Consider the following 25230-nt stretch of genomic DNA (forward strand, 5'->3'; position numbering starts at 1 on the left):
ATATATCTGAAAGACCGAGGAAACGAGACTGGAGATCGCAGCTACAGAAAGCACCACTCTACAGAATGGCAAATGAATTTATTCCAGCCTATCCACGTGGACTAATGTGAGAAAAAATGGACGAAATGGACTGAAGTAAAATATATGTAGTTATACACTACTGGAAATTATTCTGAATAAAGGTGCTACAGAGTAATTTCAATTTAAACACAGTTCATTTCTCCTTATGATCAAATGGAAAAGCTGAAAGATCATTATGTATGGTCAGGGAAGCGGAGAGGGAAGGTATATCACATATCACTATGAAGCAACCATACATTTTCAGATAGTTATGGATAAGGATAAGACTGGATGTCAGGAGAAAGTGCTAATTGGGGAAAGATTAATGACAAGAGTATTAGGTAACAGCTGCAGAGAGTAGATTGGATGCAGCTGTTATTGGGTAATGCCACATCAGATATGTGAGAGTTGCTTAAATGCCAGCTGGTCAGAATTCAGGACCGATGTGTTCCTGTGAAGACGAAAGACGAGGATGGCAACGTTTGGGAACTATGGGTGCTCAGAGGTGATACAAATTTAGTTTTAAAAAAAAAGAAAATGGAAGCATACATAGTCTGAGGAAGCCGAAATCAGACAAGTCTTTGAGGAATAATACAAGAAGCATGAAAGGACTTTAAACTGCAAACAGGAGGGCTGAAGGGAGCCATGAAATATCTTTGATGAGTGGGACTAAGGAGAATCCCAAGGCATTTATACATATATGAAAATCTAGAGGGTAACTAGGAAGAGGTCTTTATTGAATTGAATTGACTTCATTTCTTACATCCTTCACATACATGAGGAGTAAATGTGCAATGTGCAATTTATAGTAATTTGTAATAAATAGTATGTACAACAGGCGAGTCAGTATAGCACAGAAATACATTGAAGTCAGTGTGAAGTAATCAGTCTGATGGCCTGGTGGAAGAAGCTGTCCCAGTGGCTTTCATGCTGCGGTACCGTTTCCCAGATGGTAGCAGCTGGAACAGTTTGTAGTTGGGGTTACCCAGATACCCAATGATCCTTCAGGCCCTTTTTACGCACCTGACTCTGTAAATATCCTGAGTAGTGGAAAGTTCACATCTACAGATGTGCTGGGCTGTCCGCACCACTCTCTGCAGAGTCTTGTGATTGAGGGAAGTACAGTTCCCATACCAGGCAGTGATGCAGCCAGTCAGGATGCTCTCAATTGTGCCCCTGTAGAAACTTCTTAGGATTTGAGGACTCATGCCAAAGTTCTTCAACCATCTGAGGTGAAAGAGGCACTTTCGTGCTTTTTTCACCACACAGCTGGTGTGTACAGATCACGTGAGGTTCTCAGTGATGTGTATACTGAGGAACTTAAAGCTATTCACCCTCTCAACCCCAGTTCCATTGATGTCAATAGGGGTGAGCCTGTCACCATTCCTCCTGTAGTCCACAACCAGCTCATTTGATTCTGCGACATTGAGGGAGAGGTCGTTTTCTTGACACCACTGTGTCAGGGTGACGACTTTCTTCTCTGTAGGCTCCTCATTATTGTTTGAGATTAGGCCAATCAATGTAGTATCATCTGCAAATTTAATTAGCAGATTGGAGCTGTGGGTGGCGACACAGTCCTGGGTTTACTGAGGGTAAAGGAGGGGGCTTAGGACACAGCCCTGGGGGGGACTCCTATGTTGCGGATCAGAGAGGCAGAGATGAGGGAGCCCACTCTTACCACCTGCCAGCGATCTGACAAGAGGTCCAAAATCCAGCTGCACAAGGCAGGGTGAAGGCCGAGGTCTCTGAGCTTTTTGTTGGAATTATGGTGTTGAATGCTAAACTGTAGTCCACTAACATCATTCTCACATAAATGTCCCTCTTCTCCAGGTGCGTAAGGCTGTGGCTATTGCGTCAACTGTCAATTGGTTGTGTCAGCAGGTGAATTGTGGGGGATCCAGTGTTAAGTATTCCTGGAGCCAGAGGAAGTGGGCATACTAAATTAGTATGCCAAATTGGTATTCACCAAGGAGATGGACTTGGGGGATGGCGCAGTGAGGGAAAGGTAATCTGAAATTCTAGGGCAGGTGTTCCCAACCTGGAGTCCATGGACCCTTCAGTTAATGGAAGGGGTCTGTGGCTTTAAAAAAATTCAGAACCCCTGTTCTAGGACAAGAAGAAGGAGGCATTGGACCCTGGAAGAACATAAAGTGGATATTTCCCTAGGATCTGATAGGATTGATCCTAGATTATGGAGAGAAGCAAGAGAAGAGATTTCAGAGGCCTTGACAGAGATCTTTGTATCATCTTCAACCTCAGATGATTCCCCAGAGCACTGAAGATTAGCTAATATTATTCCTCTGTTTAAGAACGGCAATAGAGACAAACCAGGAAATTATAGGCCAATAGCCTTGTACCAATAGTAGGGAAATCATTGGAGAAGGTTTTTAAGGATACTATCTAATCATATCTGAAAATATTAATATGACTGGTTCATGGAAAGTCATGTTTTAAAACATGATTGAACTTTTTGAGGTGGACAAAACAAAGATGATCGATGCGGATAGGGAGGTGGACTTTAGTAAAACCTTTGACAAGATCCCTCAAGATAGTCTGTTGCAGAAGATTAAGGCATGAGGAGTTTATGGGAACTTTGTAGATTGGATTCAAAACCAGCTTGTCTGTAGAAGAGGAAGCATGGTGGTGAAGTACTGTTATTCTGACTGGAGATTTGTGATCAGTGATGTTTTGCCAGGATCAGTGTTGGGATCTCTTTAGTTAGTTGTATATATAAATGAATTGAACAAAAGTGTATGTAGGATGATTAGTAAGTTTGCATACGACACAAAAATTTGTGGAGTTGTGAATAATGAGGAATGCCGTTGAAGGATTCAGCAAGTTATAGTTATAGATCAGTGGGAAATGGGGGCAGAGTAATGGCAGGTATAGTTTAATATAAACAACTGTGACGTGTCGTACCTAAGAGTAATGTATACAGTTAACAGCTGGACCTTTAGGAGCAATAAAATACAGACAAATCTTAGAGTACAAGACTGCAAGTGACAATGCAAGTAGTTAAGTTGATAAAGACGATATAGGACATACTGGCTTTCAGTGCTTGGGATGTTGAATATAAAAGTCAGGAACACATGTTGAGACTGTATAAACCTTTTTCGTTTGGTTTCATTTGGTATATTATGGACAGTTCTGGTCACTGCATTGCAGGAAGGATGCAGAGGCCTTGGAGAGGGTGCAGAAGAGGTTCACCGGGATGCTAGGTAGATCTGAAAATGTACAAGGGAGTGAGACAACAGAATCAACAAACTCATTCGTAAGGCCAGTGATGTTGTGGGGATGGAACTGGACTCTCTCACGGTGGTGTCTGAAAAGAGGATGCTGTCTAAGTTGCATGCCATCTTGGACAATGTCTCCCATCCACTACATAATGTACTGGGTGGGCACAGGAGTACATTCAGCCAGAGACTCATTCCACCGAGATGCAGCACTGAGCGTCATAGGAAGTCATTCCTGCCTGTGGCCATCAAGCTTGACAACTCCTCCCTTGGAGGGTCAGACACCCTGAGCCAATAGGCTGGTCCTAGACTTATTTCATAATTTACTGGCATAATTTACATATTACTATTTAACCATTTATGGTTTTATTACTATTTATTATTTATGGTTCAACTGTAACGAAAACCAATTTCCCCCGGGATCAATAAAGTATGACTATGACTATTAGTTTCATCAGAGCATGAGGGGTGACCTGATATACATATATAGAATTATAGTGGATAGGACAGTTAACCTAAGTCTTTTTCCCCACCTTGGAATTGTCAAATTCAAGAGGGAATAGCTTCAAACTGAGAAGGGGAAGTTTAAAGGTGATTTGCAGGGCAAGTTTGTTTTATACAGTGACTGGTGGGTTCTTGGAACATGTTGCCAGGAGAAGGATGGCAGAAGGTACCACAGCAACATTTAAGAAGCACGTGGACAGACAGGGAATTGAATATAAAGACCATATGCAGACATGGGATTGCTTGGGCTTGACATCATGGTAGCAGCTGAAGCTCCTACCCCTGTAGTTTTGAGCATTTGTCAATAATAAACTCCACTACATGCTCCACTCCTCCATAATTGCTGATGCTCAAAATTCTAAGTCTGATTTGACCAAATCTGGAATGAAAAATGGAGGAAAGGCAATTGCAACAGTCACCATGGTACCATGGTTCCCATCCTGGGGAGCATGGATCCTTTACTTAATGGTATTGGTCCACGGCATAAAAAAGGTTGGGAACCCCAGCTCTAAAGGAAGGAAGAGTTCAGGTTATAGAGTGTTCATATGTTGCGATTTGCAGTCAATCTGTGGAATTTGCACATTCTTCTTGTAACAGTCTGGGTTTTCTCCAGGTGTTCCGATTTCTTTCCGCATTACAAAGACTTGCTGATGGATTGATTAGCAATTGAAAGCAGACAATGTGCTCTTTCTTTGATCTGTGAAAATATCTCCTAGATTCAAAAAGTGAGACATCCAGTTGTTTAGGAAATTTTAGCCTAGAATGTAACAGAAAAGGTGCAGTGAGTGACACTTTCCATCTCCAGGGATGAATGTGACATCAAATTGATGCGAATTTGAAGACTAGTGTCAGTAAACATTTGAAATTTGTGAATATTATATTAGTTTCAATCTCTGCTTTTGAAACAGCAGCTTTGTAGTACATTTAAACAAGTTTTGACATCAATGGCAATGTATAAGATTAAAGTATTCTAATGCTCTCATGTGCAGTCTAAGAAGAACCTCAACTAAATCAGATACAACTTCTTGAGTTTTCCATTTCCCAGCATGTTAGTCTGAACACTTTGTACTTTACTGTACTTCTAACCTGCAAGGCTATAAACACCACGCCTTCTACCATGATCCTTCCCATTCTCACTCAACTTTCTAATGAAGTTTTACTTCGGCTTTCAGCCATCCCCCTGTCAGACAACCCAACAACCCACCATCAATGATCCATTGCAGATAGTGAATGCTGTTAGTTTTCCTTTTATTAATATCACAGATTATTGACTGTAATCTTTGCATTTCTGATCTGGTAAATTACAACAATAAGCTTCATTCACCTATATTAGATCATTTCTGAATTTCTTGTTTTGAACATTTTTCTTTATCATTGTCTCATTTCTATCTGTCTATCTATCTACTACCTATTAGGCTGCTGCTGTTTAGGGTATCAATGAAGGTCCTCCATCTCTGGTGGTGTTCAGGGCTCTCTTCATCATGTTAGTAGCTTGGTTTTCACTACTGTCTGTCATGCAAGTTGTGGGTGGACACTCAGGAATAATGTCGCACTCAGTTGTAGAAGGATTCTTCATTGCTGTTTCTGTAACAGTTTATTTTACCCATCAGGGTTTTTTATCTCTGATCTGAGCTTCCAAACCTGAAGGACCGGTGGACTACTCTTATTATGGCCTCTACTCTTTAACCTGTTTGGCATGGGTGACCCTACCATCAGCCAAACTGGAAAGCCCTGGCTCTAGCCAACAAAGCTCTCTGAGTCATTGAGGCACAGAAATCTCCAAACCACGACAAGTTTGTGGTCCCCTGGGAGGTCATTTCTATCTATGGAAAGCTTACTGCCGGAGATGGCAAAGTTATCATCAGTGACGAAAGACAAAAAATGAAGCTCATTAATAAAATTAACAATATTAAAATTGTAATGAAATGTTACTACATATTCTTATAATAGGGTTAATATATAATAAGAGTGATTATATTCTTAAACCAAAAGGACTGTCTGTCATTTCAAGGGAATGAGATTTTGCTGACTCTGTTCATGGTCATCATAATGTCTTTGTTGCAAACCAATGATGAAATTCACCTTTGGTTATCAACATTCAACACTTGCAAGAACTTTGGTCATTGGTTATAGACAGGACCACCAATGTGACTCTATTGAACCCCGTGGAATGTGCTGTGCCAATGCATTTAATTAGCATTAGGGACCAAAGGTGAATTTGCTGTTCTTCCTTAAAGCAGGAACAATGGAATTGCAAGACATTTGTCATGAATACCCTCTAGAGACTTAATCCATAAAAGGATCAAATCAAATAAATTACCTTGTCATTTCATCACTTTTCCCTTTTTATGGAGATCAAAACTGTGGTATTTCTTTTTTTACATGCCTTTGAAATGCCACCCTTATGATTGGTAAAGTGGAGTTATGCCTCATTGACCCAAAATTAACCTATTCTCCCTGAATGCGAATTGAATTAACAGAATCAGCGACCCATTTACTTCTGTGTTTTTACCTGCCCATCTCACAAATCTAATAGAGAACTAGCTAACATACATATAACTCAAAGTAATAAGTTACATGATCTACTGGTGAATCTAAATTTCATGTAGCATGCATCCAGATGGAAAATGGAGTGAGCCATGGGGCATTAAAGCACTGCAATCTGACATATAAACCATCGTATGAAGACAGTTCGTTATTTAATTTTTCAGTTCAAATGGTCAATTATTTACTTAGTACCAAGCAAAAACCTTTTTCCACATAGCAACTTTATTTTACAGTTTGCAAAGGAAAGGATGTATACATATGTTTGAGAATTTAAAACAATTTACTAACTATTCGGAAGGGATTACCATAATGTTAAAATAGGCAGGAGACTATTCTAAGTGTTCTGAGCATGTTAGAATACTGTGAGTTACCAGAGAAGGAACTATGCAAATATAAAATAAAATTCAAGAAGGCACACCTTTTTCAAAACAGTTGCTTCTGACTGCATTCCTAGTTGTTAGTCATTTCATTTCTTTGAGTAAATTGCTGTTAATTATATTAAATAATTCCTGCTTTGTATAGGACAGTACAAATACCTCACTCTGGAAGCATTTTGGACTTTCGTCATGTTGTGCTTTGTATGAAGTTAGAAAGCCCCATCTGAAATTTCAATTGATTCTGATATTTTCAGGTGAACTTCATTGGATGGCTGAAGAGTTTCGATGCATTGCTCCAATTATATTCAGAGATCAGATTCAGACACTTGAGTGCTATTTGTGTACCAGATTGATCAAACCACCAACTGAAGCAACGTATGACTAAATGATTTCCTCTCAGTAGTACAGTACTGTGCAAAAGTCTTAGGCACCCTAGACATAAATATACATTTTTGCTTTATTTATTTATTTAGATACGTATTTAGTTTTTCTCATCTTCACTAGTGTGTGAGTAGAGAAGAATAAATTTTAAATTTCCAACTATTCATTTTACAAAAAATTAAATGTTACGGGGATTTTTTTGAATTCTGCTAAAGAAAGTAACATATTAAGTAATAGACCACTTTCCAAATGAAAACTTGATTAATTTGTAGGTATATAACCCAGTGCATGATTAAACAAAGATAATAAACAGGTGTAGAAGGAATCAAACTAAAAGATGAGGGTGTGGTAGATGTGACAGTTTAACCCTCGAATCATTAACTCTTACACCATGGCAAGAGTGAGCATAGCAACAGGACACAAGGTAGTCATCCTGCATCAGCAGGGTCTCTCCCAAGCAGAAATTACATGGCAGACAGGAGTTCAAGATGTCCAAGCTTTTCTGCAGAAGCATGAAGAAGCGGGCAAGGTGAGAACCAGATACAGTACACAGAACCATGGAAATTGAGGGCAGCCGACGAGAGATACATCAAGATGAAATCTCTTACAAATTGGAAGAAGTCCAGCACTGCTATCAGCTCTGAACTTGCAGAAACCACTGGAATCCAAGCACGTCTGCCGTCTGGAGAAGTTATGGAAGAGTTGCTGCCAAAAAGCCATTTCCTCAAAGTGGAAACAAAGCCAGGAGACTCACCTACGTAGAAAAACACAAGCCCTGAGGTGTTGAACGATGGCATCAAATGTTCTGATCTGTCGAGTCAGAATTTGAAACTTAGCTCAAACAGGAGGCAGTTTGTCCATAGAAGAACTGGAGAGCGCTATATGCATGAGTGTCTGCAGCCAACAGTGAAGCACGGCAGAAGTTTCCTGCAGATTCGGTGCTGCATTTCTGCAAATGGAGTTGGTGATCTGGTTAGAATTAATGGAATCCTCAATGCTAAGAAATACATACAGATTCTCATGGAGGCATCTTATCTGTCCCACCTTCATTCTTCAGAAGGACGATGACCCCAAACACAAGGCCAAGGTCATAAAGAACTATCTTCAGTGACAAGAAGAAAAAGGATGATATGCCCTCCGCAAAGCCCAACTTCAACAACGTTAAGGCTGTCTGAGATTACCCGGAGAGACAGAAGCAAGCAAAAATCTGCAAAAGAACTGGGGGAAGATCTCCAAAATGTTTGGAATTACCTACCAATTGATTTTCTTATAAAACTGCACGACAGTGTACCTAAGAGAATTGATGCAGTTCTAAAGGCTGGTCACGCTAAATATTGATTTGATTTAGTTTTTTACTGTTTACTGCTCTTTACAGTAATTTTTTTGATAATTAGACACTTTTAATTTAATTATTTTGAAAGCATCTTTGCTTTACAGAATTTTTTGACATATGTCTAGGACTTTTGCACTGTACTGTATGTCGAGTGACATAAGGAAAAGATGCAAGGTGGTATTTTCTAGGTGGTAGTTGGGAAAATTTTAATAAAGTATTAGAGCTTTGAGAACATTCATTTATTTTATACGTTACTCTTTGAAAAGATTTCTTCTGCACTAGGTCTTTATAAAAAGTAATCAATACATTGCTTGCTTACATATTTAATTAAGCATCATGATGATATCATGAAATGTAGATTGAAACACACAGACTGGGAAATGTTATTTTTTAATGGACTTAAAGAAGACATTTGATGATGTGACACTTAAAGGAACCATGTATGCTCTAAGGAAACATAGAGAGATAGAGAGATTTTTGGAGAAGTAGAGCAATGAATAATTGTAATTAGATGATGATAGGATTAGTGAAAGATGATTGTTCTACAGAGCTATACTTGAACTAATTGTGTTTGCTATCTGTGTAACCTGAAGGCAAATCGTCATCACCATTATGTGCCGTGTCATACGACACGGGCGATCGTGGTCTTTCATCTGTCTTAAGCCTGTGGGGAAGGCCCCCGTCACCCTGGTGTTTCTATTCCTTTCTCTCTCCATCACCATGATTGTACTTGGCAAATTTTTCTACAGAAGTGGTTTGCCATTGCCACCTTCTGTGCAGTGTCTTTACAAGACAGGCCACCCTTCAGATACTCTTCAGATTGTCTGCTGGGTCTCGGTGGTCATTTAACCAGAACTTGTCATATGCACCAGCTGCTCATACAACCATCCACCACCTGCCTCCATGGCTTCAGGTGACCCTGATCAGGGTGGATGGGGGTGGGGGGTTTGGCTAAGCGGGTTCTATACCTTGCTCATGGGTGACCTGCAGGCCAGCGCAGGGAAGGGGCACTTTACACCTCCTTTTATAGAGACGTTTCTCCACCCCGCCACCCTTGAATGCAAGTACAAGAGCTGAAGTTTTCTGATAGCTTATATTAAGGGCTTGGGAAGTGGTGACATGTCAGGGAATACTTATTTTTAGCTGAGTGGGCAGAAGGTACCAGATAATCAGGGAACTACGAGAGAGGACTACTGGGGAGGAACAGAAATAGGAAGTATGATGGAAGTGGAACTGAAGAAGGGAGGGCATGGTGAGGGTGTTGGGGAAGAGGGTGTGAGCAATAGAACATGAGTTTTCGTGCATGTCTTCGCATGTGCTTGGTGTGTGATAGCTTGAGTGTGTATGGGGCGGGAGGATGGGAAGAAAAATAGGAGGAAAATGGAGAGGCAGGGGGAAGGAAAGCAGAGACAATACAGCAGGAGATGAAGGAACATTGGAATCTAGGAGTAAAGAAATGAGAGTGTTAAACACTGAAAGAGCGCAGAAACAATGAAAGGTGAGGAGAGGGAACAAGAAGGGTGATGGGTGTGTGAGGCAGAAGCAGTGAACAGAACTGTTACAGTAAGTGAAAGAGCCTGTGACTGCAAGTTTGCTGTAAGACTGTACTCCATAGTTTCTGTCCTGAGAAAGAAAAACTTCCATGTAAATATAGGCCGTTGCTGGAATCTAGCCTGGTAAAACATATTATGATTATGATATCTGGATTAGTCAACAGTCAGACATCTGGAAGCTTCCCATTGTAGATTTGTATATATTGCTGATCTAAGTGTGTACTATACATTAGTATTAGAGTTCTTAAGATTTCCATGGCTCTCTTCACCGTACATGCACTTAAAACTTCACATTCAATATGTTTAAAATGTTAGAAATATGAAATAAAAACAGAAAATGCTGGAGGGATTCAGCAGGTCAGGCCGTGTCTGTGGAAGAAGAGTATACTTTACAGTTGATGTGACCAAAACTAAAGACAGGAGGTAAACACGTCTTAGGTTGCAAAAGGGTAGAGTGAAGAGCTGTATATATGCTCACAATGTTCAATATGTTCACAATGTTTTTATTTATGTTTCCATTTTAATCAGCCCCACTTGTTTTTTTTTATCTCCCAATTGCCAGAGTCTGCACAAATTCTTGCCATTTCATGTGCTTTATCTGACAGTTTAATGCTATTCCTTTCATTTTAAATGAAGGCTTTGGCAAATCATGTTCTTAGCTCTAGAGGTATAATCTGCTTCGGCGTCAAATTGAATTTTTTTAGCACCACCTTGTGGTCAATGAGCTTTTCACCTGCTGACCTGTTTCAACATGGGTTGCTCTCTGTCACAGTATATTGATGTCAACATTTGCATGATTACATTAGTGTGTTTCTCCATTCTGACCATCGCATTTTTGGTGATATGGGGTTTGCTGATATTTTCATCAGTCCTGAAGAAGGGATATCAATCCAAAACGGTGACTATCTCAGTATCAGAATCAGAATCAGGTTTACTATCACCGGCATGTGACGTGAAATTTGTTAACTTAGCAGCAGCAGTTCAATGCAATACATAATCTAGCAGAGAGAAAGATAGAAAAAAAAATAAATAAAATAAAACATAATAAATAAACAAGTAAATCAATTACATATATTGAACAGATTATTAAAAAATGTGCAAAAATAGAAATACTGTATTTTAAAAAAGTGAGATAGTGTCCAAAGCTTCAAAGTTCATTTAGGAATCGAATGGCAGAGGGGAAGAAGCTGTTCCTGAATCACTGAGTGTGTGCCTTCAGGCTTCTGTATCTCCTTCCTGATGGTAACAGTGAGAAAAGTGCATACTCTGGGTGCTGGAGGTCCTTAATAATGGACACTGCCTTTCTGAGACACCGCTTCCGAAAGATGTCCTGGGTACTTTGTAGGCTAGTGCCCAAGATGAAGCTGACTAGATTTACAACCTTCTGCAGCTTCTTTCAGTCCTGTGCAGTAGCCCCTCCATACCAGACAGTGATGCAGCCTGTCAGAATGCTCTCCACGATACAACTGCATTTTGTGTGTGCTCTGGATTTCCAGCATCTGCAAACTTTCTCATGTTTATGATTTGTTACTCCTCTGTGAAGTCTCTTTGAGGGATACCTACCCTGAAGAAGTTTAAACATTCTTCTCAGTCCTGAAGCAGGGTCTGGGTCTAAAATGTCCACTGTCTACTTATTTCCATAGATGCTGTCTGACCTGAGTTCATCCTGCATTGTGTGTGTGTTACTTTGGATTTCCAGCATCTGCAGATTTTCTCGTGTTTATGATTTGCTGATATTTATTGCCCATCATATATTGCAAGCATTTCATACCTATTCACTTTATCATTTATCTGATTGACTTGCGAGGCCATTTCAGAGTCTGAAGGTGGGTGAATCTGGAGTCCTCCATTGGTCTGATCTAGTAAGAGAAATTTTCTCCCCTTGAAGATCATTGGGTTCATCTAAACAATCCAGTAGTTTGTGATCACCTTTCCTAAATTATTTTTAATTCCAGTTTCATGACAGCCTGTAAAGAAACTCTGTTTCAATATTCATTACTCACTCAACTGTTGCTAACCCTGTTTCAATTTACTGTAGCTTAACAAATTTGTATGAAATTTTAAATTCCTTTTCAAATCCATAGGCTTGTTTTATTTCTGTCACTTGTCACCTTCTACCAGGTAGCCTTAACACAACTGGCACTATAATAATAAATCATTAATCAATACTTAATTCTACTGACAAGTTCTCCTATTTATCCTTATTCTATCTCATCAGAATCGTATTAATTATCACTGACTTATATGACTGAAATTTGTTATTTTGCATCTGCAATGAAGTGCAGTTCCATTTCTTATCAAAACAATTAATCTGCCCCCCCCCCCCCCCACCGCCTTCCTGTAGACATTATTATCTGGAGTATTTGATTGCATATTCTGAGTTTTCTTGTCTTGGGGATGGCTATCATGTCATAACTTGTATATTCAGTTTGCCTTTGAAGCCTATTTATTATTCAGTTTTCATCTCCTGGGTCTTTCTGATAGATATTTTAAGCATTTAATATTAAATCCTGGTTCTGGACTATTCAAGAAATTTGCATTAATATAAATACTTTGTTCAAAATTTCAATTTGTTTTCAGAGCATGTAGACTTTCTTTTTCCCATTTTGTGACATTGAAACAGTACGCCAGTCTACCTTGAACTCTTGCAAGTGCTGGATCTTCCAAAGACATCAGAACATCAAATAATAGTTTACTATCGCTGCCTGCTTTCAGATTCTGTGCACTTGAGCTTTCTGTCAGTTTTAAAATATGCCTGAGTTCAGTAAATCTCCCTGGACCCCATTCAATAATTCTGATCCAGACATGCTGATGCTTTTCAGTCTGAAAGAATTATTAGGCTGGTTTGTGGTGTCTCAACGGTTCTTTCACTGGGAAACTTTAACTGGCAGGTATTTCCATGTGAGCTAATGGAAAATTGTCAGTGTAACGCATAAGCATTTCTGAGAAATCTTGTGTTTGCCAGTTTTAAAGTGGCATGGTGCCTGCATCACCTCTATCAAATAATAAATTTTCCCCATTCATATCCTTCCCAACTGAGGATGGTAAATAATGTAAGGTATTGGGCTCTCTCTTGCAGCCTTATACTTTATACTTCATTGTCGCAAAACAATTGATACTAGAATGTACAATCATCACGGCGATATTTGATTCTGCGCTTCTATTCAGTGTTTGAAGCAAAAAAAACAGGATCTAGTGGAAGGCCCAATCAAACTTTTAGATTTGTCCCTTCATCATGATAGGACATCAATGTAGCAGCATAGTTAACTGAGATACTTTACAGTAACATTTTACATATTGCCAAAAATGTGCCTCTTTACACTCTAAAAGCTGGAAAACTGCACTACATGGAATAGAATTTTTATCGTGTATTCTGCTCATATTACTAACTGCATTGCTATCATCAGACACCCAAATAGTCTGGATTTGAGAACCAGCATTTCAGACTACTATGTGCTTCAAGTTTCAAATGAACCAATGCTTCAAACACAGCAATGGATTTCTCGTGCTTTGATCATACTTTAATTCATTTACTCTCTAATCAAAGAAAATTTCTTTCAGAAAAAAGTTGACGCAGTTTGATTTTAAATTCTAAAATTTGATTTGGAGATAGCGTGATAAAAATATTTACCTATTGATGAGAAAAAGAGCTACATTTCACTTAAAAAGTGAGAACTATACTGGCAAGGATGCTCTATTATACCCAAATTGACATGTTCATTAATTGGTGCAGTTTCAGTTGTAGGTTCCTGTTACAAATATTAGTGGTGCCCGTGTTCCTCTGAGCTCAGGATAAGTTTGCAAGATGCTGTGGAGTTGGAGCTTGAAAAGCAAAAAGAAACAAACTCACGAACCCTAAGATCCTCCAAACCCTTCCCCACAGCAAAAAGATCAGTGTCAATAACGTCAAATTCCCAAACCACCTCCACAGCAGAAAAAAGTGACGATAACAATTCTCGATCCCCTTACTCACAACAAAGAACAGCAGCAATAGCATCAAAAAACCCCACCCCCACACACACAAAAACTGAGCAGATCACCCAGCCGCCAGTCGGCCATAAGAAAGAAAACACCGAAAAACTGAAGGAGACCGATATACATTCCAAAGATCACATAAATCTCAGAATATCGAAAGCATCTTTCCATTAACATGTGAGGAGTGTGGCCGCACAAACCCAGTTATTCTGTGAAGAGTGACCACCAGGTCGAAATGCCACCAACCCTGCTGCTGACTGCCATCGCACTGGTGACCTCCATTGGGAGCAATCGCTGAGCCCCTCTGCATTCACCTCGATGCTTCAATCTTCCTTGTCACTTCAAGATGGAGTCGTATATGTCTCTGGTCTTCTTCAAATGTCAGCTCGTGTTCGCAATCTTTTTCGGGTCCCCATCTCCGATCTTCTCTACGAGGCAGCTTTCCGGACACAGCAGAGCATTAGATCATTCGATCGAATTCCAAACTACATGTCACAGGCTCCAACAGTTGCCATAACACAAATCAAGCAAAAAGATTAAGCAGAAGGTGTAGAAAAAGCGAAATAATTGAAGAGATTGGCTATCTGGAAAATGTTGCCCAAGGAATCATCATTCGCCAGCAGCACTTTGACCAGAAGATTCAACCTTGCGATTAATTTTCTTGCAGCCATACTCAATAAGTCCAATAACCATAATAGAATTACTGTAAGACTGCACCATCTGGCTGTACAACCAGTGTGTAAAAGACAGTAAACTGTGCAAATACAAAGAGAAAGAAATAATATTAACAACGAATAAATAAACAGTAAATATCGAGAGCATAAGATGAAGCGACCTTGAAAGTGAGTTAATTTGTTGTGGGAACATTTCATTGATGGGGCAAGTGAAGTTATCCCCTTTGGTTCAAGAGCCTGATGGCTGTGGAGTAATAACTGTCCCTGAACCTGGGGGTGTGAGTCCTGAGGCTCCTGTGCCTTCTTCCTGATGGCAGCAGCAAGAAGAGAGCATGACTTGGGGTTCCAAATGATGGATGCAGCTTTCCTGCGACAGTGCTTCATGTAGCTGTGCTCAGTGGGGGAGAGGTCTTTACCTGTAATGGAGTAGTATCCACTACTTTTTGTAGGATTTTCCAGTCAGGGGTATTGAATGGCTGTGGTGCAGCCAGTCAATATCCTCTCCACCACACATTTATAGAAGTTTGCCAAAGTTTTAGATGTCATGCTGAATATTCACAAACTCCTAAGGAAGTAGAGGAGCTACCATGCTTGCTTTGTAAATGCACTTTATGTGCTGGGCCCAGGACAGGTCCTCTGAAATGATAACGCCAAAGAATTTAAAATTGATAATCCTCTCGACCTATAATTCGCCAATGAGGACTGGCTTCTGGACCTCTGGTTACCTCCTCCTGAAGTCAATAATCAGCTCCTTGGTCTTGCTGACATTGAGAAAAGGTTGTTGTTATGACAGCACTCAGCCAGATTTTCACCTCCCTTATATATGTCAATTCGGCCTATGATAGTGGTGTCATCAGTAAACCTGAATATGGCATTGGAGCTGCCACACAGTCATTAGTGTAAAGCAAGTAGAGCAGGGGGCTAAGCACACAGCCTTGTGGTGCACCTGTGCTGATGGAAACTCTGAAGGAGATGTTGTTGCCAATCTGAACGAACTGGGATCTGCAAGTGAGGAAATTGAGTATCCAATTGCACAAGGAGGTATTGAAGCCAGGGTCTTAAAGCTCAGTGATTAGTTTTGAGGGGATGATGGTATCAAATGCCAAGCTTTATTTGATAAAGAGCATCTTGAGGTATGCGTCTTTGCTGTCCAGGCTTGAGTGAAGAGCCAATCAGATGGTATCTGCAGTGGGCCTGTAGGCAAATTGGAGCGGATCCATGTCACTTCTCAAGCAGTAGTTGGTATGTTTCATCGCCAACCTCTCAAAACACTTCATCACTGTGGATGTAAGTGCAACTGGATGATAGTCATTGAGGGAGTTTACCAAGTTCTTTGTAGGCACCAGTATAATTGAAGCCTGCTTGAAGCAGGTGGGTACCTCAGATTCCACACCCACACGGTCTACATACAGGGGTCTCCTGATTTTATTTATTAAGAGCATTTTTCCCACTGGAATAATAAATTCCAGCACCTTGCTACCAGGCCAGTAGTAATGCCCATCTATGTTAATCTCAGTTGCCTGCATAAACCAGTATCCCTCTGCACCTTTCCTATCGGTGCCTGTCCAAATATCTTTTCAACATTCTAACTGTATCAGCCTCCACTACCACCTCTGCCAGCTCATTCCACTTTCTGGGTAGAAAAAATTGGCCCTCAGATCTCCTTAAGTTTCTCATTTCCCACCTCAGGCCTGTGTCCTCTAGTTCTAGACTCCCCTGCCATCAGCCTCTCCTAATTATATAAAGCTGTATCCGATCACTGTTTGGCCTCCTGCACTCCAGAAAAAAAACATAATATCTAATCCTCCTTATAATTATGACGTCTATTTCAGGCACCATCCTAGTCGATATTTCTTTGCAAGCTCTCTTTTGCTACCATGTCTTTTCTATACTGAGGTAATAGAATATACTCTAATGTTTTGTTAAGCTACAATATGTCATTCCTTCTCTTTTCCTTAATGGCTCTGCCTATAAAGGCAAACACTGCAAATGTCCTCTTCATTATACTATCCTCCTATGTTATTACTTTTAGAGAGCTATGGATTTCCACTCCAAAGTCTGTCTGCCATGAGTACTCTTAAATGCCCTACTATTTACTCCACATCTTAAGCAAAAATTAACTTCCCAAAGTACATTACCATTCACTTGTCTGTGCTAAATTTCATCTGACATCACTCTCCACTACTTTACAGCGAATTGATGTTGCTCTGCATCTTCAAACAACTCTCCTCTGAGTAAGGTCCTCTACACAGAGGATCTCACGTGGTCTGTACATACCGACTGTGTGGTGAAAAAGGCACAACAGTGCCTCTCTCACCTCAGACGATTGAGGAAGTTTGATATGGGCCCCCATATCCTAAGAACTTTCTACAGGGGCACAATTGAGAGCATCCTGACTGGCTGCATCACTGCCTGGTATGGGAACTGTACTTCCCTCAATCGCAGGACTCTGCAGAGAGTGGTGCAGACAGCCCAGCGCATCTGTAGATGTGAACTTCCCACTATTCACAACATTTACGAAGACAGGTGTGTTAAAAGGGCCCGAAGGATCATTTGGGAACCTGAGGCACCCCAACCACAAACTGTTCCAGTTGCTACCATCCGGGAGCTACCACCAGTTGCTACCACCGCAGCTTAAAAGCCAGGACCAACAGTCTCCGGGACAGCTTTTTCCACGAGGCCATCAGACCGATTAATTCATGCTGATACAATTGTAATTTTATGTTATATTGACTGTCCTGTTGTACATACTATTTATTATAAGTCACTATAAATTGCACATTTAGATGGAGACATAACGTAAAGATTTTTACTCCTCGTGTATATGAAGGATGTAAATAATAAAGTCAATTCCATACTATCTCCCACTCTACCAATTTTTCAATCTGCAAACTTCTGATCCAGATTTCCAACATGCCTTGGATCCATTACGCCTAACCTTCTGGACCAGCCTATCTGATGGGACTTTGCCAGAATCCTTAATGAAGTCCATCACCAGCCTGCTACTGATGTAGCTCACTGCTCACTGGCCTGTGGTTTTCATGCTTATACCTATAGTTCTTTTTGAACAAGGGTTCAACATTAGCTATACTTTCTTCTGGTATCTTTCCACAGCTAACTATGATGCAATAATCCCCCAAGGTAGGTTAGTATCCTAGTATGGACCCATCAGCCCCTGCGATTTAACCACCCTAATGTCCACCAACACATGGCTGACAAACTGAGGCAAAGCATGTTAAACAGGTGATAACAAAGTTGAAATTCAGGCAATGTGGTATATCTGAAATAAAAACAGAAAATGCTGAAATATTCTGGAGAAGGGACTCAGACATGAATGGTCTTGGACTTTAAGCATTAACTGTTTCTCTTTGCAGAAATATTGCCTGACCTCTGAGTGTTTTCAGCAGGTTATGTTTTAATTCCTGACATATTTCACTGGCACCATAGGAAAATGTTTGCTTGACTGAGAACTACATAGCCTACTCCCTCCTCAAGTTCTTAGTCCTCACCTCCATAAAACATTGGTCCAGGGATTGTAAGGAGAGAGAGAGAGAGAGAGAGAGAGAGAGAGAGAGAGAGAGAGAGAGAGAGAGAGAGAGAGAGAGAGAGCAGTTAGCAATAAACAAGCCAGTGGAGGAAGCCGGAAGGTTGGGCAGCATCTGTGGTGGCAGAGGAACTGACACTTTGAGTTGAGACCCTGCTCTGGCACTGATTTAAAGTGAGAGGAAAAAGATGTAAAAGGGATCTGAGCAGAAACCTATTGACACAGAGGGTGGTTGTACATGGAATGATCGGCCAAAGGAAGATGTGGAGGTGGGTACAGTTATAATGCTTAAAAGACAGTTAGGCAGGTCATGTAGATAGGACAGGTTCTGGGCTAAATGCAGGCAGGTGGTACGAGCCTGGATAACCATCTTGATCAGCTTGGAAGAAGTTTGTTTCCTTGCTGCATTACTCTATGATGACCAGAGATTAGTTGTGTAATCTTGTGACCTGTTCTTCTAAGTGATCCTAATTCTTGGCAAAGTGCTTTCAATTATTTTATTGTCTTTTGTTATTTTTCAATAGACAAATAAATGGAATGTTAGTAACCTTGTCAGCTAATGTGGAACAGAAAAGATAAATGTGTAATGAGGAAAAAAGATGAAATTGTATTTTTAATTTCTTACCGTCTATGTGTTGCTTATGATAAAAAAACTCACTCTATTTATTTTTTGAGACCAAATGAATGTGAGATTATTACATTTCCTTCCCTAGCTGGATAACACCAAGATAAAAAATAGGGAAATTATTTCCATTTTATTGATTTCTGCCTAAAGCTGATTTGCCAAATACATACTGAGTATTATGCTAAACCTAGACACAGTGGAACTAATTTTATTTAATTGACACTACTCCGTGTGATTTACGGTAACAACACATACAAAAGTGAAATCAAGAAATTGGTGAAGATCACAAAACGTCGATGCGGGAAATCCGAAGTAAAAACAAAAAACATTGGAAACCTCAGCCGGAAATTTTTTTTTTCCATGGATCCTGCCTGGCCATAACATTTGTTTTTGTTTTTGTTAAAGTAGTTTCTCCTTTATTTTGATCAGTATTTTTATTTAGCTGCCAATTTTGATCATCTTTCAAATTTAACCTTAAACAGCGTGGTTTATTAGCTAGTTGGTCTAATAAGAGCTCACTCTCAGAAACTAGGAGCTTCATGAAAGCAATATGAATGCTTTTATAATTTAGGCCTCCTCACAGAAACCACAATCTCAGGGGTTCCCAACCTGGGGTCCATGAACCTCTTGCTTTATGGTATTGATCCTGGCATAAAAATGATCTGGAACCTCTACATAGTATGTTCTCAAGTACATTTGTCAGCTTCACAATTTCACTGGAAGCTTTCACAGCAAAAGATGTGAACTGATTTCCAAGCAGTATACCTTTGAAATAGGTGAGAAACGCTTGAAAATATACTGTATGTCTCTGAGGGTGAATTAAAACTTTCAGTAACTGGAATAGCTTTCTTTTCAGTCATTCAGGAGGCAGAATTGCTTTACATGATTATATAAGCATGTGTCTGTTACTCGTGTTCTCATCTCACAGTGGTGGGGGTGGGGCTCTCAGGTTGGTCAGTGCAACCTATGAACAGATGTTGGGTTTTTAACAAAAAAGTAACTTTATATTCTTTTTCCTAAATGAAGTAACAGTAGGGTGTAACATAATTCTAGTGTTACCTGTCCTGTGATTTGATGTATAGTCTCTAGTTCTGGGTAGCAGTTCTGACCGCGTAGGAAACGTGGGGATGGCCTGCCTGATAGGCCCAGCAAAGATTACATACTGAACAGAAAATTATAATACCAAGTTGTGGCTGAGCTCAGAATCATAAATCAGGAAGAAACAATTTTTAATTAAAGCCTGATAATATACAATTAATCACTCTTCTATTATGAGATAAGGACCAGTTGTGTAGGTTGAAGGAAATGAATCCAATCATTGCTATGTGACACATTGCATATACTGTAGTCACTTGTTGTAAGATGAAACAGTTTACTGATTCATATCCGACCTCATCTAAACAAAGTTAGTCCACCCACATAAAGACTAATTGGCAAAATATGAGAATATTCATTCTAGGTGATGAGGAAGTGGGTGGAGCTGCAAGATCTTGCATTCCAGTGCAGAAATACAATAACTGAACACAAAAAAACTAACAAGGCTCTGAACTAGATTAGGCTGGTGCACATTGTAAGGGCATCTGTGAAAGGAGCAGCCTTTTTAGCCAGTGGTATCCCACACCTGGCTGAACAATTGTACACTTAATTATCAGCTGGAATGACAATTTGACCAGAATTATAATATCATTGAAAACACAAGCATTGTTCTCTTATTGGCTCTTGGTTCTTCTCCCTTGCTTTTAACCCATTGCTTGTAAATTTATCTTTTCATGTTTGTTTTCGATTACCTTAAAAAAAAATCGTCAAATCTGCTCCCACAGCCCTGTCAAGAAATGCAGTCTATTCTTGTGAGCTAGTTTGTAAACTTGGTAATTGACCCCCAGCCAGCTTCTGCTTGCACTTCACTGAATGAATTTCATTTTGTTTAGAGATACAGCACAGAATACCCTTCTGGCCCTTTGAGCTACCCCACCCAGCAACCCCCAACTTAAATCTAGCCTAATCATGGGACAATTTACACTGTCCAATTAACCTACCAACCAGTACATCTTTGGACCGTGGGAGGAAACCGAAGGACCCGTACAAAACCCATTCGTTCCATGGGGAGGATGTACAGACTTGTTACAGAGAACATTAGAATTGGACTCCAAGCTCCAACACCCTGAGCTGTAATAGCATTGCAGTAACTGCTACTCTACAATGACACCCAAACAACTTCAATATAATTTTCAATAAACTTGGTTCATTGCCATAATCAATAAAGGATAGGAAATAAAAGGTGACATTTTTCATGACAACATCATCCCAAAGAATGATCAAAGAAAACACACATCGCTGTCTATGTAACACGTCAAGTCCTGCAAATCAACACCCACATGGTCTCTGGATACACTGGTCTTTTCCGTGGCCATCTGGTGTAGTCTCTTTCAAAATTCCCAGCTCTTTCTCCAATGACTGTATTGGCAATGCTTCTTGCACCCGTGTGGAAATTATTTTAACACTGCCACCATTAACTTCCACCCTGCTCTCAAATCTATGTGGAACATTTGTGACCGTTCTTTCCATTTTCTAGATCTCTGTCTGCATCTCAGGAGACGAACTATTCATTGACATTTGCTATAAACCCACTGACTCACCCAGTTGCTGAAACTACAACTGCTTCCACCCAGTGGCTTGTAAGGAGTGGCTATCTATTTCTCACGGTTTCTTCATCTCTGCTATTTCTGCTCTCAAGTTGAGGACTTCCAGTCCAGGACATCTGAAGGGTCTTTCTTTTACAGGAAACATGGCTTCCTTTTTGCCATGGTTGATGGAGCCTGTTCTTGATTCTATTCTGTTTCTCAGTCTTCTATTTTCACCCTAACTTGCTCCAGAGAAAACCCAAATAGAGTTTCCGTAGTCCTTACCTTTCAGTCTTTGAGTTCTGCATCCAGTACATCAGCCTTTATCATTTCCACCAGCTACAAGATTCCACCATCAGCCACATCTTCTCCACCCTTCCCCCTTACCAGCTTCTGCTCCATGTCAATGAGGATTAGCATGGAGCACGTTTGGAACAACAAGTGATAAAGGCCAAGATGGAGGAGGTGCATGTGAACCTTTACACCCCTGCACAGGGTGCTTAGGTGCCTGAACTGTGGTGAGGGAGGAGGAGTAAGGACAGTGTTGTACTTCCTTCACTTGAAGAGGAAAGTGTCAGGGGTCAGGGAGGGTAGAGATGGAAGGATGCTCACTGAGGGAGTGGTCCCTGCAAAAGGCTCTGTCTCTTTAGAGGAAGGTGGGCTGAGAGCAGAAGTTTGAGAAACAGAGGAGACATAAGAACAGACTCGCATCAACCACTGTAGAAAAGAAGCCATGTTTCCTGTGAAGGGAAGACACTTCAGATGTACTGGAATCTAAGCCCTCATCTTGAGAGCAGAGGTGGCAGAGATGGGAAAACTGTGAGAAATGTATAGCGTCCTTACGTGCCTCTGGGTGGGAAGAAAGTGTCATCTAGGCAGCTAGGCCATTTCAGTTCCTTTTCACAATCCCACAGTAAGCTGTCCATCATTAACCATCTCCACAGCCAGCTAAAGGAATAACACCTCATATTCCACCTGAATAGTCTACAACCCAAATGCATGACCACTGAGTTTTACCATTTTATGTAACCATTTCTTCCAGTGTGTTACCATGCCCCCCATCCACCCACAAACACCTATCTCTCTCACTACTTCCAATCTTCGTCTTACTTTTCTCATCTATTTCCACCCCACACCTCCCCATCTGCTCTGGTTTCATGTGCCATTCACCTCTCGCCAAAAGGTTTTCATTATCACCTCCCTTATTTATTAGATTCCAACACCGGTAGACTGTATCTTCCTGCTTATAACCCTCCAGCAGCTGTCCTTGCCTTCACCCTCCCCTCCCCTATCTTGTTCAATCTGCGTCTCCTTTTTGTCCTCTCCTGTCTATCACTCACCTGTTCCCTTCTCCCAATTCCACCCCTCTCTTGTCTCACCTGCTTGACCTTTCCAGCATCCCTCATCCCTCTTCAGTCCACCAATCACCCCTAGCTTCTGTCTCATCACTCTCCCACTCTTTATACTGGCCATGACATGTTTCACACTCAGTCCTGATGCAGGGTTTCAACCTGAAACATTCTTTTCACAGATGCTGTAGAAATTGTTGAGTTCTTGCAGCAGATTGTTGCTGCAGATTTCAGCATCTGCAGTCTCTTGTGACCCCTTAAATGTTTGGAGTGTTCCATCTGAACAGCTTGTGCTTGAGCCAATGATCATTGTCCAATATTCTGACAATTATCACTCTATGATCACTGTCCATTGTACCAGTCCCAATCAAATGCTCAGATGTGCTGTTTGCACCAGTTCTACCCAATCAACATGATCATATTTCTAAGATCTTTAATGGAAACTCCTGGTTCCCAAACTCTACAGTTATGAGTTTCATTGATTGTAGCCCTGTAGTAGCCACAAGACACAATCCACCAAGCAGTGCAGGCAGCTTTAAATGTTGAAAATAGGCAATTATATTAAACTCTTGCAAATCCATGTAGGTGTATTTTTGCGATAATGGTACAATGCAATCATAATTATGTAACAAAAAATTCTTAAAATTCCTCCATTACACTAACGGGTAAGTGCAAATGTGCATTGCAATCCCACACCAATTCATCCTAAATTAGCCTGAGCAATATCTCTCAGGTTGTGCTCCCAACAAGCCCTTGATCTTTTTAAGATGCTGAAGCACTCATGTAGCACTGAGTTTTCAGCAAAATGTTCACATGAACACTACGCTGGTTAATCCATCAAGAAACAGAGCTATTCAAAGAAAGAACACTAGGCCTGTCCCACAGTATCTCGTGATGCAATTATGTACTTGTATCATGTTCAGGATCTGATGTTTTATTAACTTTATCTGACACAAAATTATTTTCTGTCTTATTTAATTAAACAGCACTGATTTTGTGACCAAGATTTATGCTGTTTGATTGGCTTTGAATTACTACAATTTCATGTCTCATTAAAAAAACATTAGCAGTGATTTCAAGAGTCAGGAAGAGACGTTTCATGTTTGTGAAGGACCATACAACTTGCTACAATAATTATTATTCTCTGTATTACTGGAACAGAAATCATTTATGTTGTAAGTGCATTTACCCAATGTACTTCATTCAAGAAGCTCTTAGCTAGATAGAATTAACTTTTAAAAAGTTAGAATAGGCTTTTTGATATAAATCCAGTTTAGACCACAAGGGTCATAAAATGTAGGAGCAAGATTAGGCCATTTGGCCAACCGAGGCTACTCCAACATTCCATCATGGCTGATTTATTAACCCTCTCCACACCACTCTCCTGCTTTCTCCCTGTAAGCTTTGACACCCTTATTAATCAGGAACATATCAACCGCTGCTTTAAATATCCCCAGTGACCTGGCCTCCACAGCTGTCTGTGGTGATGAATTCTACAAATTTACTGCCCTCTGGCTAAGTAAATTCTTCTTCATTTCTGTTCTAAAGAGGTGTATTTGTATTGTTTGTATTTGAGTAGTTTGAAATAGATGTCACTTAATGTGGCATGTGCTGTTTCCACCCATTTCTTCTTACTCAACTCATTATCATTAATCTCAGTTGCAAATATGGATGTTTGCAGCGCTCACAATTTGAAGGGATGCAGACAAATGGAGGGAATGGAATGAGGGAACAAGCATTTTTAAAATCAGTACAAACAGCTCAAATATCTTTCAACATAATGGCAGTTTTGGCAAACCTGTAGAAATGATGACTACAAGAATATGTGAAAAGGCACCCAAGATATACTGTAGCCTTTTATTTTACTGCCCATTATGCCACTGGCATTTCAGGCAGCAATGAAGCTGCACCATCTCAGCTGGTGCTCAGGGCTTCCTTCATCATGTCAGTGGCTCCCTCTCAGTTTTCACCACTGTCAGTCATACAAGACTCAGGAATACCATCACTCTCAGATATAGAAGGATTTTTCATTGCTGTTTTTGAAACAATTTTGTTTTATCAGTCAGGCTAGCTAGCCCTGAGCTGAACCCCAAACCTGGAGGACTGGTGGACTACTCTGAGCCAGCCCTCTACCCTTTGACCTGTTTCACCCCACCAAGAGCCAAAACATAACAGCCTGTCTTCAGCCAACATACTCAATAATAAGCAAATGCTTAGCAGAGGCTGGTCAAGAAGTACATTTGCAGCATGCTAGCACCCACACTGGATCCCCTACAATTCACCTACTGACACAACCAGTCAACAGATGACACAATAGCCACAGCTCTACAGATTGTCCTTACTCATCTGGAGAAGAAGAATGCTGTTCTTGGACTACAGTGCAGCATTCAACACCATAATTCCCTCCAGGCTTGACAAGAATCTCAGAGACCTCAGCCTTCACTCTGCCTTGTG

At 40.5% G+C, this 25230-nt stretch overlaps 1 protein-coding gene across 1 annotated transcript in view; it reads left to right on the top strand.

The window, feature by feature from the left end:
- Window positions 1–25230, top strand: part of gpc6a (glypican 6a) — an 822751-nt gene that overhangs the window by 689870 nt on the left and 107651 nt on the right. The gene's annotated exons all lie outside the window — the stretch shown is intronic.

Source organism: Mobula hypostoma, chromosome 5, assembly GCF_963921235.1.
Source record: "Mobula hypostoma chromosome 5, sMobHyp1.1, whole genome shotgun sequence".
NCBI classification, from domain to species: domain Eukaryota; kingdom Metazoa; phylum Chordata; class Chondrichthyes; order Myliobatiformes; family Myliobatidae; genus Mobula; species Mobula hypostoma.